The sequence below is a fragment of the Oryctolagus cuniculus genome, chromosome X, assembly GCF_964237555.1.
Source record: "Oryctolagus cuniculus chromosome X, mOryCun1.1, whole genome shotgun sequence".
NCBI classification, from domain to species: Eukaryota; Metazoa; Chordata; class Mammalia; order Lagomorpha; family Leporidae; genus Oryctolagus; species Oryctolagus cuniculus.
This window is the reverse complement of record NC_091453.1, coordinates 44,967,784-44,980,855: the sequence shown is the minus strand read 5'-3', so window position 1 is coordinate 44,980,855 and position 13,072 is coordinate 44,967,784. Positions and strand designations below refer to the sequence as shown.

The window sequence follows — 13,072 nt, the reverse complement described above, 5'->3', positions numbered from 1 at the left end:
CTGCTTTCCCAGACCATAACAGGGAGCTAGATCAGAAGTGGAGTAGCAGGGACTCAAACCGGTGCCCATGAGATGCCGGCACTACAGGTGGCAGCTTCACTTGCTACGCCACAGTGCCAGCCTCCTCTTTTTATTTTTTTTAAGAAATGTATTTACTTAAAAGGCAGAGTTACAGAGAGAGAGAGAGAAGGAGGGAGACACACACAGAGAGAGAGAGAGAGAGAGAGAGAGAGAGAGAGAGAATCTTCCATCCACTGGTTCACTCCCCAAATGGCTGCAAAGGCTGGGGCTGGGTCAGGTGGAAGACAGAAGCCAAGCCAGGAGCTAGGAAATTCTTCTGGGTCTCCCATGTGGGTGCAGGGGCCCAAGAACCTGGGTCATCTTCTGAGGTTTTTCCAGGCACATTAGCAGGGAGGCAGATGGAAAGAACAGCTGGGACTGGAACCAGCACCCTTAGGGGATGCCAGCACTGCAGATGGCGGCTTAACCTGCCTCACCACAGCACCAGCCCCAGATTTCATGTATTTCATAGGCATAATTCTAAGAAGATAATGATACTTCTCTCTCTCCTTTTCTCCCACCCTCCCTAAATCCCTCTCTTTCCTTTCTTTGTTTTTTCTTCAATTTTTGCAAAAACACGATTTAAATCCACTCCATAATCACAGGCTTAATGCACCACGAACCATAATATTCAACAAGTAAAAAGTAGGAAGACCATAGTTCCATAGGTATATAAACAAGGGCTAAAAAAAAAAAAAAAACCTAATCAAATCATAAGATGTCTGTTTCATCCCTATACATTATTTTATTTCATATTAATTGCCACACATCAGAGAAAACATATGATATTTGTTCTTTTGGGATTAGAGTATTTCACTAAGCATAATGGTTTTTTTTAATATATTTACAATTTTATCTTTTAAAAAATTACACAAGAATGTCTGCTATATTCTGCTTCATCTTAATTTTTTTGTTTTTTTCTATTTATTTTGCTTAGAAAAAAATATACATCAAAAATTATCAGGCCGGCGCCACAGCTCACTAGGCTAATCCTCCGCCTTGCAGCGCCTGCACACTGGGTTCTAGTCCCGGTCGGGGCGCCAGATTCTGTCCCGGTTGCCCCTCTTCCAGGCCAGCTCTCTGCTGTGGCCAGGGAGTGCAATGGAGGATGGCCCAAGTGCTTGGGCCCTGCACCCCATGGGAGACCAGGATAAGTACCTGGCTCCTGCCATCGGATCAGCGTGGTGCGCCGGCCGCGGCGGCCATTGGAGGGTGAACCAACGGCAAAGGAAGAGCTTTCTCTCTCTGTCTCTGTCTCTCACTGTCCACTCTGCCTGTTAAAATAAATAAATAAATAAATTATCTGTATATTTTATAAGGCTTCTTTTATCATATATTCTGGTTACTCTGGGTGCTAATATCTAGAAGAAACTAGAAACCTCAAGATTTCTATTCTAGTCATAGCTTTTTTTTACTACCTTGTGTGATCTTGGAAAAGATTTTTTTAATTGCCTCTGGGAATCAGTTTCCTACTCTTTAAAATGAGAAGGGTAGATAATACAATCTCTGACAGTTATTCTTGTCCTATGACTGAAGGTAAGCATACAGTAAAAGTGCTCCATTTCTTTTTTAGAAACATATTTTATACATAGTCTTTACATAGTGTATTCCACGCACTACAGTTTATACTCCATGGTATACATCAATTGAGATTCTGGTCAACCTCTAATCTTCCCTTCTATGGAAATGTATATCCCCTAACTTGAAGATGGGACCTAAAATCCGTATTTATACAACATGATATTGGCCCTTCAGCCATAGATAAACAGATCCTGGCTGTATATCTGGTCCAAACTAGGTTGAAGAATCGGGATTCAGAGAGACGAATAAATATCTTCTGAATACCAGAATTTATGTAAACTTAGGAACTCTTCAGTGAGCAAAGTAGGCTACATGCTGAAGGAGTGAGAAGAATGAAGTAGATAAAATGAAAGAAACACAAATAAACAAAAGAATCTATGGCCCCAAGGAGGTAGAAGAGAAAGGGGGAGTAAAGTTCCCTTAGCTAATGACAGCTTTTCATCCATCTTCAGGTCCCATTTGTGCCTAAGCTTCACTTTCTGCCCTTGGATTCTATAAAAATCTCTCATATTCCTCACACAAATTACATTTTCCTGTAAGCTGATTATAAGTACATCTTTACTATTTGTGATCAAAAATCTTTAATTGAGACATATACAGTTGGGCTGGTGTTCAATAAAGAAATTACAAACAACTTAAAGCTCTGGACATCTTATGCAAAGTATTCCTTCCCTAATTTCATTACATACTTGGATTAATCCTTAGTTAATTGAAAATTCATTAACCAATATATATTCCATGGCCTTTATTTAGCTAAATATCCAGGTCTATGTAGATTAGAAATATTCATATTCAAATACAATTACAAATTTACCTTCCAAAATCAAATCATCTTAATTTTTTTTCTGAGTGTACTCTCCTTTTCTGCAGACTACAAAGAATTACATAGATTTCACTAATTCCTACTCTGTATTCAGTGTTTAGCCATGAGAAAAGTGTTACATGAACACTGAGCCTCTCCTCATTCATAAATAGACAAACAACAAAGTTTTATCACACATCACAGGAATGACAAAAGGAATGGGAGATGGCGAGAATTCTAATTAGTTGAAAAAATCCAATGAGCTAAATTTTTATTTTGGTTGACTCAACAAACATTGTGATTTGTAAGTAAATACCAATGAATTATACAGAAAATTATCAATACTGTAAAAGGCAAGAAACAAACCAACCAACCAACCTAGCTTCTTCCACACTCTTAAAAGAGCACCTATAGTAAATAACAAACCTATAGCAGCTCTGTTTTTAGGTGTAGCTGTGCTTTGTTCTAGTTAGCTTCTAAAACTTAACCACACTGGAAGTTACAGTTTCTTGTCAGAAGAATTTCATCCCAGGGTATCAGAAATGCTGTTCTTTTAAACAGTTTATTGAAATACAGTATACATATCAGGAAATGCACATAAGTGTACAGGTAAATGAGTTTGACATCTGATCACACTCATAACCAACACCTAAATTAAGGGCAAACCATTACTAGTATCCCAACAGTCCTCACTATCCACCTCCCATTTCTTTTAGAGTTTATTGAATAATAATTTAAATAGAACAAATAAGTATCAGTATGCATGATTACATGATTATTATCTCAGACAGGAAGAAGAAGGTCCTGAAGTTCTGGTACTTCCAGAGCTGCCGCAACATCATTAAAACTGCTTAAGCTTATTTTTTAATTTATTTATTTAATGTATTTGAGAGGCAGAGAGACAGTGACAGACAGAAAGCTAAAGCTCCCTTTTCCTTTTTTTTAATAGATGATTTTTTTAATGATGATGAAATCAGATCAGACCTATTGTCATGTTTAATCCCAGTGAGAGTCAAGTTGGGAATTGATAATTTCTTTTTTTTTTTTTACAGAAGATCAGTTTAGTATGCATTAAGTAAAGATTTCAACAGTTTGCACCCCCATAGAAACACAAAGTGAAATATACTGTTTGAGTACTCGTTATAGCATTAAATCTCAATGCACAGCACATTAAGGACAGAGATCCTACATGAGGAGTAAGTGCACAGTGACTCCTGTTGTTGACTTTACCAATTGACACTCCTGTCTATGGCATCAGTAATCTCCCTATGCTCCAGTCATGAGTTTCCAAGGCTATGGAAGCCCTCTGAGTTCTCCGACTCTTATCTTGTTTAGACAAGGTCATAGTCAAAGTGGAGGTTCTCTCCTCCCTTCAGAGAAAGGTACCTCCTTCTTTGAAGACCTGTTCTTTCCACTGGGATCTCACTCACAGAGATCTTATGCCAGTGTCTTGGCTTTCCATGCCTGAAATACTCTCATGAGCTTTTCAGCCAGAACCGAATGCCTTTAGGGCTGATTCTGAGGCCAGAGTGCTATTTAGGACATCTGCCATTCTATGAGTCTGCTGAGTATCTCACTTCCCATGTTGGATCACTCTCCCCTTTATTTATTCTATCGGTTAGTGTTAACAGGTACTAGACTTGTTTATGTGCTCCCTTTGACTCTTAGTCCTTTCATTATGATCAATTGTGAACTGAAATTGATCACTTGGAATAGTGAGATGGCATTGGTACATGCCACCTTGATGGGATTGAATTGGAGTCACTCCCCAGATGCAGCTAGGGCTGATTCAGCCAGGAATTCCAGGTATGCATTAGCAAGAAGCTGGCTTCAGGAGCAGGTCTAGGACTCAAGCCCAGCACTCTAATATGGGAATGCAGGCATCCAAAGTGCTGTGCCAAAAGCCCATCCCTGGTTGTAACTTTAACTGCACATTTTACTTACTCTGAAGAATAAAGAATTTGTAAGTGCATAGAATTTACATGCAAATTATATTGCCACTGCACTTTTTTTTAAAGATTTTTTTATTTATTTATTTGACAGGTAGAGTTACAGACGGCGAGAGGGAGAGACAGAGAGAAAGGTCTTCCTTCCATTGGTTCACCCCCCAAATGGCCGCTACGGCCAGCGCACTGCGCCGATCTGAAGCCAGGAGCCAGGCGCCTCCTCCTAGTCTTCCATGCGAGTGCACTTGGGCCATCCTCCACTGCCTTCCCGGGCCACAGCAGAGAGCTGGAATGGAAGAGGAGCAACCGGGACTAGAACCCGGCGCCCATATGGGATTCTGGCGCCGCAGGCGGAGGATTAGCCAAGTGAGCCACGGCGTCGGCCTGCCACTGCACTTTTTAAGACATCTGTGATCAGTTTACCATTACTATTGCTTCAACACTACTTACACTACAGGTTGATCATACCTAATTTGAAAATCCAAGATCCAAAATGCTCTGAAATTCGAAGTTTTTAAGTGTCATGTTGATGCTCAAAAATTTCTGGAGGGGGCAGGCAACTGGCAAAGAGGTTGTGATGCCCCTTGGGATGCCTGCATTATATATAGGAGTCCCTGGGTAAGTCCTGGCTCCTCTCCTTCTGATCCAACTTCCTGCTAATGTATACTCTGGGAGGCAGCAGGTAATGGCTCAAGTAGTTCAGTTCCTGCTACCCACATGGGACACACAGATTGAGTTCTGAGCTCCAGGCTTCTGCCTAACCCAGCCCTTGCTGTAGCAGTCATTTGGGCACTGAACCAGCTTTATTTCTGTCTCCCTGTCTTTCAAAAAAATTTAATTTTTAAAAACTTAAAACATTTCAAATTTCAGATTTTCAGATTAGGGATGACCAACCAGTAAAGTCTATGCAAATATCTCAAAATTTAAAACACTGCAAAATCTGAAACACTTCTGGTCTTAAGCACTTCAGATAAGAGATACCTGATCTGAATTAACTGATGTTCAAAATAATGTCCTAGCTAGTAAGAGACTACATAAAAGATATTTTTAAATACTGGAAAACTAGATGTAACTAACCTTTATGCCTCTTGGTACTTACTGAGTTCAGTATGAGTATTCTGATACTCAGCAAAGAAGCTCCAATACCTTGTAACCTTTGTGTAGGACTCTGAGTGCTTCTCCTATACATTACAATCACAAGCATGAGGTTGGTACTCAGCAAAAAAAGAGAAACAAACCAGTTTTAGCATATATATATATATATATATATATATATATATATATATCTCCAGGCTTTCACAAACTCTTAATATATGAGGCCTGAATTAATAAAGTTTTGTTGTACTGTAATTTGGACCCCAATGATTCAGAATTTGTGGTAAGTCACAAATGGGCTATGGAGGTAGAAATCTGTTCTATCAGTGAAGACACCAGTTAGACGCCCACTTCTCATGCCTGGGTTCGATACTCAGCTTTGACTCCAGATTCTTGTTAATGCAGACCTTAGAGGCAGCAGTGATGGCTAAAGTAATTGGGTTTCCACTACCCATTTGGGAGCCCTGGATTGAAATCCTAGCCCTCAGCTTTGGCCCGGCCCAGCCCAGCCCTGGCTATTTTGAGCATTTGAGGAATGAGCCAGCAGAACGGAGTTCTCTTTCTCTCTTTCTAAAATAAAACTTGTTTTTTAAAAGAAAGGGATGGGGCCGGCACTGTGGCCATAATTGGTAAAGCATATGGGTGACAGTTTGTGTCCTGGCTGCTCCACTTTCAATCCAGCTCCCTGCTAATGCACCTGGAAAAGCAGTGGAGGATGGCCCAAGTGCTTGAGCCCCTGCACCCTCCTGGGAATCCCTGAAAAAGCTCCTGGCTCCTGGCTTTCAGCCTGGCCCACTCCTGGCAGAAGCCATTTGGGGAGTAAACCAGTGGATGAAGCATCTCTCTGTGTGTGTATGTGTGTGTGTATGTATAACTCTGCCTTTCAAATAAATAAATTAATCTTAAAAATGTATGTGTGGGTGTGTGTGTGATTAAACTGACTTGAAGATGATCTTTGCTTAAAGAAGTTGCTAAATTGATTAATTAATAAACTAGAGAAGATTTTAAAACTACTGAAAAGTACCTTTAAGTACTTTAAAATAACTTTTTACAAGTAATACACTGATAGATTAACTACAAATCATTCTCACCTCTTTATTAAGGCAAGATTCCTAAAGGAAATATTTGTTAATCTAGTTCTTGTTAGTATAGGTACAAGGAAGCCACAAAAAGTACAATTCATAAAACAATTCCAAAATTCAAAATTCAAAACTTCAACAATCTAGGAATTATTCTCCTCAAACTATTGCAAATAAAGAATAATTTGAAACATGAAACTCATTTTCTTTCTTTTTTTTTTTTTTTTTTTTTTGACAGGCAGAGTGGACAGTGAGAGAGAGAAACAGAGAAAAAGGTCTTCCTTTGCCGTTGGTTCACCCTCCAATGGCCGCCGCGGCTGGTGCGCTGCAGCCGGCGCACCGTGCTGATCCGATGGCAGGAGCCAGGAGCCAGGAGCCAGGTGCTTTTCCTGGTCTCCCATGGGGTGCAGGGCCCAAGCACTTCGGCCATCCTCCACTGCACTCCCTGGCCACAGCAGAGAGCTGGCCTGGAAGAGGGGCAACCGGGACAGAATCCGGCGCCCCGACCGGGACTAGAACCCGGTGTGCCGGCGCCGCTAGGCGGAGGATTAGCCTAGTGAGCCGCGGTGCCGGCCATGAAACTCATTTTCATATATCCTTACTTTTTCTGTTTCTATGGACCAATAAAATATTTTCTATGAAAATTATATCTATTGGTGATGAGCAAAAACAACCCAGCTAATAATGAAAACCTTGAAAGCATATAGGAAGAGAAACAGAATATAAGGATCTATGTGCACATTTAGAGATTTAATTTAGCAAGAACTATTACATGTATTATTACATATAGCTTATATATATCTTGTACAATCAAGCTTATTACCTATGTCACACTTCATTTGTTAACTAGTAATCAATTTGAAAGCAAAAAGTAGTTCTGGGTAGTTAAGAAATATCACAAATTGTAAAAGGAATTCTCTGAATTTCTGTTAAAAGACATATGAGAAAAGGAAAAGTAGCAGCAATAAAAAAGAATAAGACAGAGAAGATGTTCCTTTTTATTCTAAAGTGAAAAAGACCCTAAGTACACTTATATAAGGGTAAAAAGGTAAAAATATAATGATGAACTCTGAACCAATCAGGATGAAAGGACCCCTACTTTAATTCCAGAAGCAGTAAATACCCAACTTTGTACATACTACAATAAGTAAAATAAATTATTTTTGAAGTAAGAATCTAATGATTCAAAAATTACTTAAGTTAGAGCCAGTATTATAAAAGAACCTGGGTAATTATTCTCCTTGGTGCTAGTTCCAGTCAAATTATTTAGTTTCAAATGCATTGGGTAATGGTCCAGCCTTCCAGACTATCACAGAAAATCTTTCCTAAATAGATTTAAAAAATAAATGTTTCTTACAAAGTTCATTAAGGGGGTGCAGAAGTAGCTCAGGAGTGACAGTGAGAACTTATATCCACAGTAGTTAGGAAAAGTGGAAGTAAGGTACAGAAAGTGACCCTAATGAGGAGCTACCTGCATACAGCTACATGTCTACGAAAGGTTACAGAAATACCAATATTTACTATATAATGATCTTAAATGAAGATTGTTAGAAAACATCCATTGTTCTCATTAAAATAGGTTAAGCTGCCACTTGGGATGCCTGCATCCCATGTTAGTGGACTGAATTCAAATCCCATCTCCACTTCTAATTCCAGCTTCCTGCTAATGTGCACTCTGGAAGGCAGCAGATTATGACTCAAGTATTTGAGTCCATGCCACCCACGTGGGAGACCTGGAGTGAGTTCCAGTCCCCTGGAACAATCAGATGGAAGATACTGATTTCTCAATATCCCTAACCTCTGTCTCTGCCTTCCAAATATATAAAATAAATGTAAAATTAAAAATATATATAAAAAATAAATTTTTAAAAATCACAAAATGTAATTTCAGGTTTCACTTACTATTTATTGCATTTTAAAAATTGTTACAAATAACTTCCATTACAGAATACTATCAGTGACCAAATTAGTCTTCTTTTTAAAAAATATTTATTTGAAAGGCACAATGAGAGAGAGAAAGAGAGAGAGAGAGAGAGCAAGCAAGCACTTCTAAGTGCTGGTTCACTCTTCAAATGGCTGCACCAACTGGTGCCCGGCCAGACTGAAATCAGCAGCAAGGAAATCCATCCTGGTCTCCCACATCGGTGGAAAGGGCCAAGCAATTGAGCCATCTTCTGCTCCTTTCTCAGGCACATTAGCAGGGAGCTGGAGCTCCGATATGAGTTGTCAGTGTCACAGGTGGCAGTTTAAGCTGCTGCACCACAGCACCAGCCAAAATATTAATCTTATACACTTGTCACCAGGAAAATAAGAATAAATCAGACTATATGGGAACTTTTGGATGCCAATAAGCCCAAGGAGAGTTCATCATCCTAAGATACGATATTAAGAGAATAATAACTCTGTGAGACAGTTTCTGTGAATGTTAGTTCACAACTTGTATATAAAGCTCTCTTTTATTTTGATTGTAGGTGCCATCTTCATCCCTTGAAGAAGGAATTCTACTTTCTACTTCTCTTCCTATAGTGAATTTGCTACAAGTATCTTTTACTTAGTGAAAATGGTTATGTGCCAGGACAATTTGTTCCACAAAGAATTGTTGGGTAAAAGTTTTTTTTTTTTTTTTTCCATAAGCTTCCATCAGGAAAAAATCTAGAGATGAGCTCAGGCAGAAAAATTTTTGGCCCACTGACATAATAAAATCATATATTAAAATAGGGTGACTAAAATATTTAAGGAAAATCAGAGCTCACAGATACCTCATTGGTAATCAGTGTAATGCTGTTCTGCCTCCAGATTAAGGAATTAGGTAAAAATACTGAGTGACCCCTCTTAACGTAACAGAAATTGAGCACTCCTTACCCTATTGCACATGCTGCCAAGACAAGTTAAGTAATTTACTCATAAATGTACCTGCCTTAAATCATAATAGTACTTAGAACTTAGCATATAAGGTAATTTTCATTTACTCAGCAATTTTTCCATCATTAAAATTCACCAGTTCTCTTTCTGAAGATCTTCCCTTTGATACCAGCATAAGCAACTATGATGAGAAATTCACAACACTTGCTTAGCAAAGGAAATTTACCCAAATGCCTTCTAAATATATTTTTCTGTTAACTGAGTAATTTCAAACAATAATCACATATTTCTTTCCTGTGTCTGTGTGGGTGATCCTGTTATCTAAAATTTTACTTATTTAACTAATAGCTGACATTCTAAGCAGAAGACATTCAAAATAATAATTATATTTGTTAAGCTTAGAAACTATTAACCTCTGCTCAAGTCCCATCTCTGTGCCAGCAAAAGATACCAAATGAAAAAGATACCAATATGGTGTGAAGATGCTTCAAAAATTTCAATTTGGGTATACCTTTCCTTAGAATAAACCTCTGTACTTGGTATTCTAATATGTGAATTTCTGTTGGGAGACATCTCTCGATGTAATAGATATACTCCTTGACTTACAGTAGGATTACATTTGTATAAACCCACCATAACTTGAAAATGCACTTAATACATCTAACCTACCAAATATCATAGTTTAACAACACAACACACTGTACAGTACCAGTTGTTTTCTCCCTTGATCACATGGCTGAGTGAGAGCTGCATCTCATTATGCTGCCCAGCATCACTAGAAGTAAGTACATGTTACTAGTCCAGGAAAAGATCAAAAAACCAGACACCAAAAAAACAAATACTGCATGTTCTCCCTTATATGTGTGAAATAAAATTTAAAAAAAAAATCCATCTGACCACAGAATGTTGATTACTAGAGGCTGGGAGGGATGAGAGGGGAAAAAAGGTTTTTGGATTTTAAAAAGTAGAAATTAGTCATCATTCATTAATCATGACATGTTACGAGATGTTAACAAGAAAAATGAGGGTGAGGAGTATATGGAAACTCTTTGTATTGCTACCTTACAATTTTTGTTTTATAAATTTAAAACTATTTGAGATTAAATGTTTAAAATAATAAAAATATAGTTTCAACTGAATGTAAATCACTTTCCTACTGTTATGAAGCTGAAAAATCATGACAGGGACCACCTATGATTACAATATGTTTTGTTGTTATATTTCTGTAATATAAACATCAACTTACAATGGTTTCCTAAAACTCAAGAGGCCATTACTCTTGTAACCAATTCTCAAAACATTAGAAAGTTGTTAGAGCACACTGTGGCATAGCTGGTAAAACTGCCACCTGCAGTGCCGGCATTCCATATGGGCACTGGTTTAAGTCCTAGCTGTTCTACTTTCAATCCAGCTTCCTGCTAATGCGCCTTGGAAAGCAGTAGAAGATGTCCCAAGTGCTCGGGCCCCTGCACCCACGTGGGAGACCCAGAAGAAGCTCCTGGCTCCAGGCTTTGGACCAGCTCTGTTTCAGCCATTGTGGCCATCTGGGGAGTGAAACAGTGAATGGAAAATCTCTCTTTCTTTCTCTCTCTGCCTCTGCCTCCCGGAAGAATCTCCTGGCTCCTGGCTTTGGACCAGCTCCGTTTCAGCCATTGTGGCCTTTTGGGGAGTGAAACAGTGGATGGAAGATCTCTTTCTCTCTCTCTCTGCCTCTCTGAAATTCTGCCTTTCGAATAAATAACTAAATCCTTAAAAACGAAAGTTGTTAGAAATGCCCTAGAAGAAGTTTTAGAGAGGTTTATAACTGTACTTTAAACATTGACGTTAGCTGTCAATTGCTAATAAATCCATTATTAATAGCATCCGAACTTTGACAGACACAAATTTGTAGGACTCTGCTAATATTCCCTCCATTTTCTTTCAGAAAACAATAAGAAATAAAAATACTAAATTGTAATATTAAAAACTAAGTGACCATATATTTTAATGAACCATAATTAACTTTCTTTATATAAAAATGTTCCTAATTTACCTTAGCAAGAAACAGTATTTGGAGCATATTAATAATCTAAGGTTGTACTAATACCACCAGTCTTGTGCAAAGATTATAGCTGTATTTTGGTAAACAGTAAAAAAGTACAGGTTATAAAAATGTAAAATTAAGTCTGTATCTATATCTGCTTATAAAATATTCTCACTTGCCCCATGAAATAGGATGATTCATTTAAGTCTGGCATGTACAGTTCTAAAATTATTTATATTTCTTTGATTATAACGTATGTTAAAATACGTTCTTAAAAGAGCAAATAAAGTAAAAGATTAAATATTATTTACCATTTATTAATATAGCATGTAATTCATCATAGAAAATTATGCCCACTGCAAATGATCTCATTGCCACTGACAGTCTCCTCCACTTTTAGATTAGAAAAGTGAGTACTTTAGCTCATACTATGGTGAACTCCTCCCCCTGCCAACAAAACCTATACTTCAATTAAGAAACAAATCAAATCTGATTTTCTCCATAAGGCCTTCCCAGACAAACCCCAGTCTCCACTGATCTCTCTTTACTCTTAATTCTTTAGTATTTATTATGTACTACTCTGTTCCAATTGTTGACCATGATGTCTCATATATGTATTCTGTGTCCCCAGTGGGTAACCAATTTAATTCCTGGGACCTGTTTCTTTTCTATCCTCCACAATACCCTGTACAGTAAGTGGACACTCCATAGAAGCTATAAAATAAAAGCTTGTTGAAAGCCACTTAAAAAAAACTCATTCCAATGTTCACTGGTCAAGTACCTTGATAGCACTTGCAAAATGAGTTATCAATATTATCTCATAATATGGTTATGAGATGCTCTTGAGCATGCAGCACCTTCAAAACCATACTCATTACAGTAGAACTCTAAATTTGATGCAAGTAATTGGCCAGTCCTGAAAGTATGTAAAGGTACACAGCAGGTACTCATTATTTCAAATAATTCAGGCTTGAATTCATCACGAGATATTCCAAAATGAAAACATTTTTAACTTTGCAATCTAGCAATTAGAAGTATGTCAGTTTGCCAGTGCACAAACAAAAAATACACACTTCAGTACAAGATTATTTTGCAGTGGTACCAGAATTATATTGTGCTTTAAATCACAACCAAGAGGACCTCAAATAACAAGAAAGATGCCAAGGCAAAGCATGTTAACCAAAACTATCAGGGAGTTGGCAGTCTTGGCAGATTCAGTAGATAAAGTTATCTAATTACAAATGACATCTACATTCTTTTTTACAAACTTAGCTTAAAAGGGTTTACCAAAAACTAAATTTAGCCTTTCCATTACTGCATTTCTTTTTCACTGCTACTCAAAGAAACCTGAAATGGCTTAAAACCCAGTCGAGAGGGAAGAGAGCCAAAGAAAAGGAACCTATCTTTTATTGTCTGTTCACAAAAGTACCTTACAATCAAAATTACTATTTAATTTAAATTCAGTCCACTTATGAAAGGGGTCAACTGTGAACAACAATTTGTATCAACCATTGCTTTTAAGAAACAACCTCACTCCTCAAAGATAATACTGCTATTTTTCAAAAAGCATGACACAATTTTAGATCCTCATCAAATCACCTTGTCTACAACATCCTTTCAACTG

General features: G+C 37.9%; 1 protein-coding gene and 1 pseudogene across 3 annotated transcripts in view; one reads left to right on the top strand and one right to left on the bottom strand.

Moving 5' to 3' along the window:
* Nucleotides 1–13,072, bottom strand: part of ZC3H12B (zinc finger CCCH-type containing 12B) — a 468,637-nt gene that overhangs the window by 454,233 nt on the left and 1,332 nt on the right. The gene's annotated exons all lie outside the window — the stretch shown is intronic.
* The window catches only part of LOC108178687 (GTP-binding protein 4-like), a 39,504-nt pseudogene that overhangs the window by 25,456 nt on the left and 976 nt on the right, over nucleotides 1–13,072 (top strand).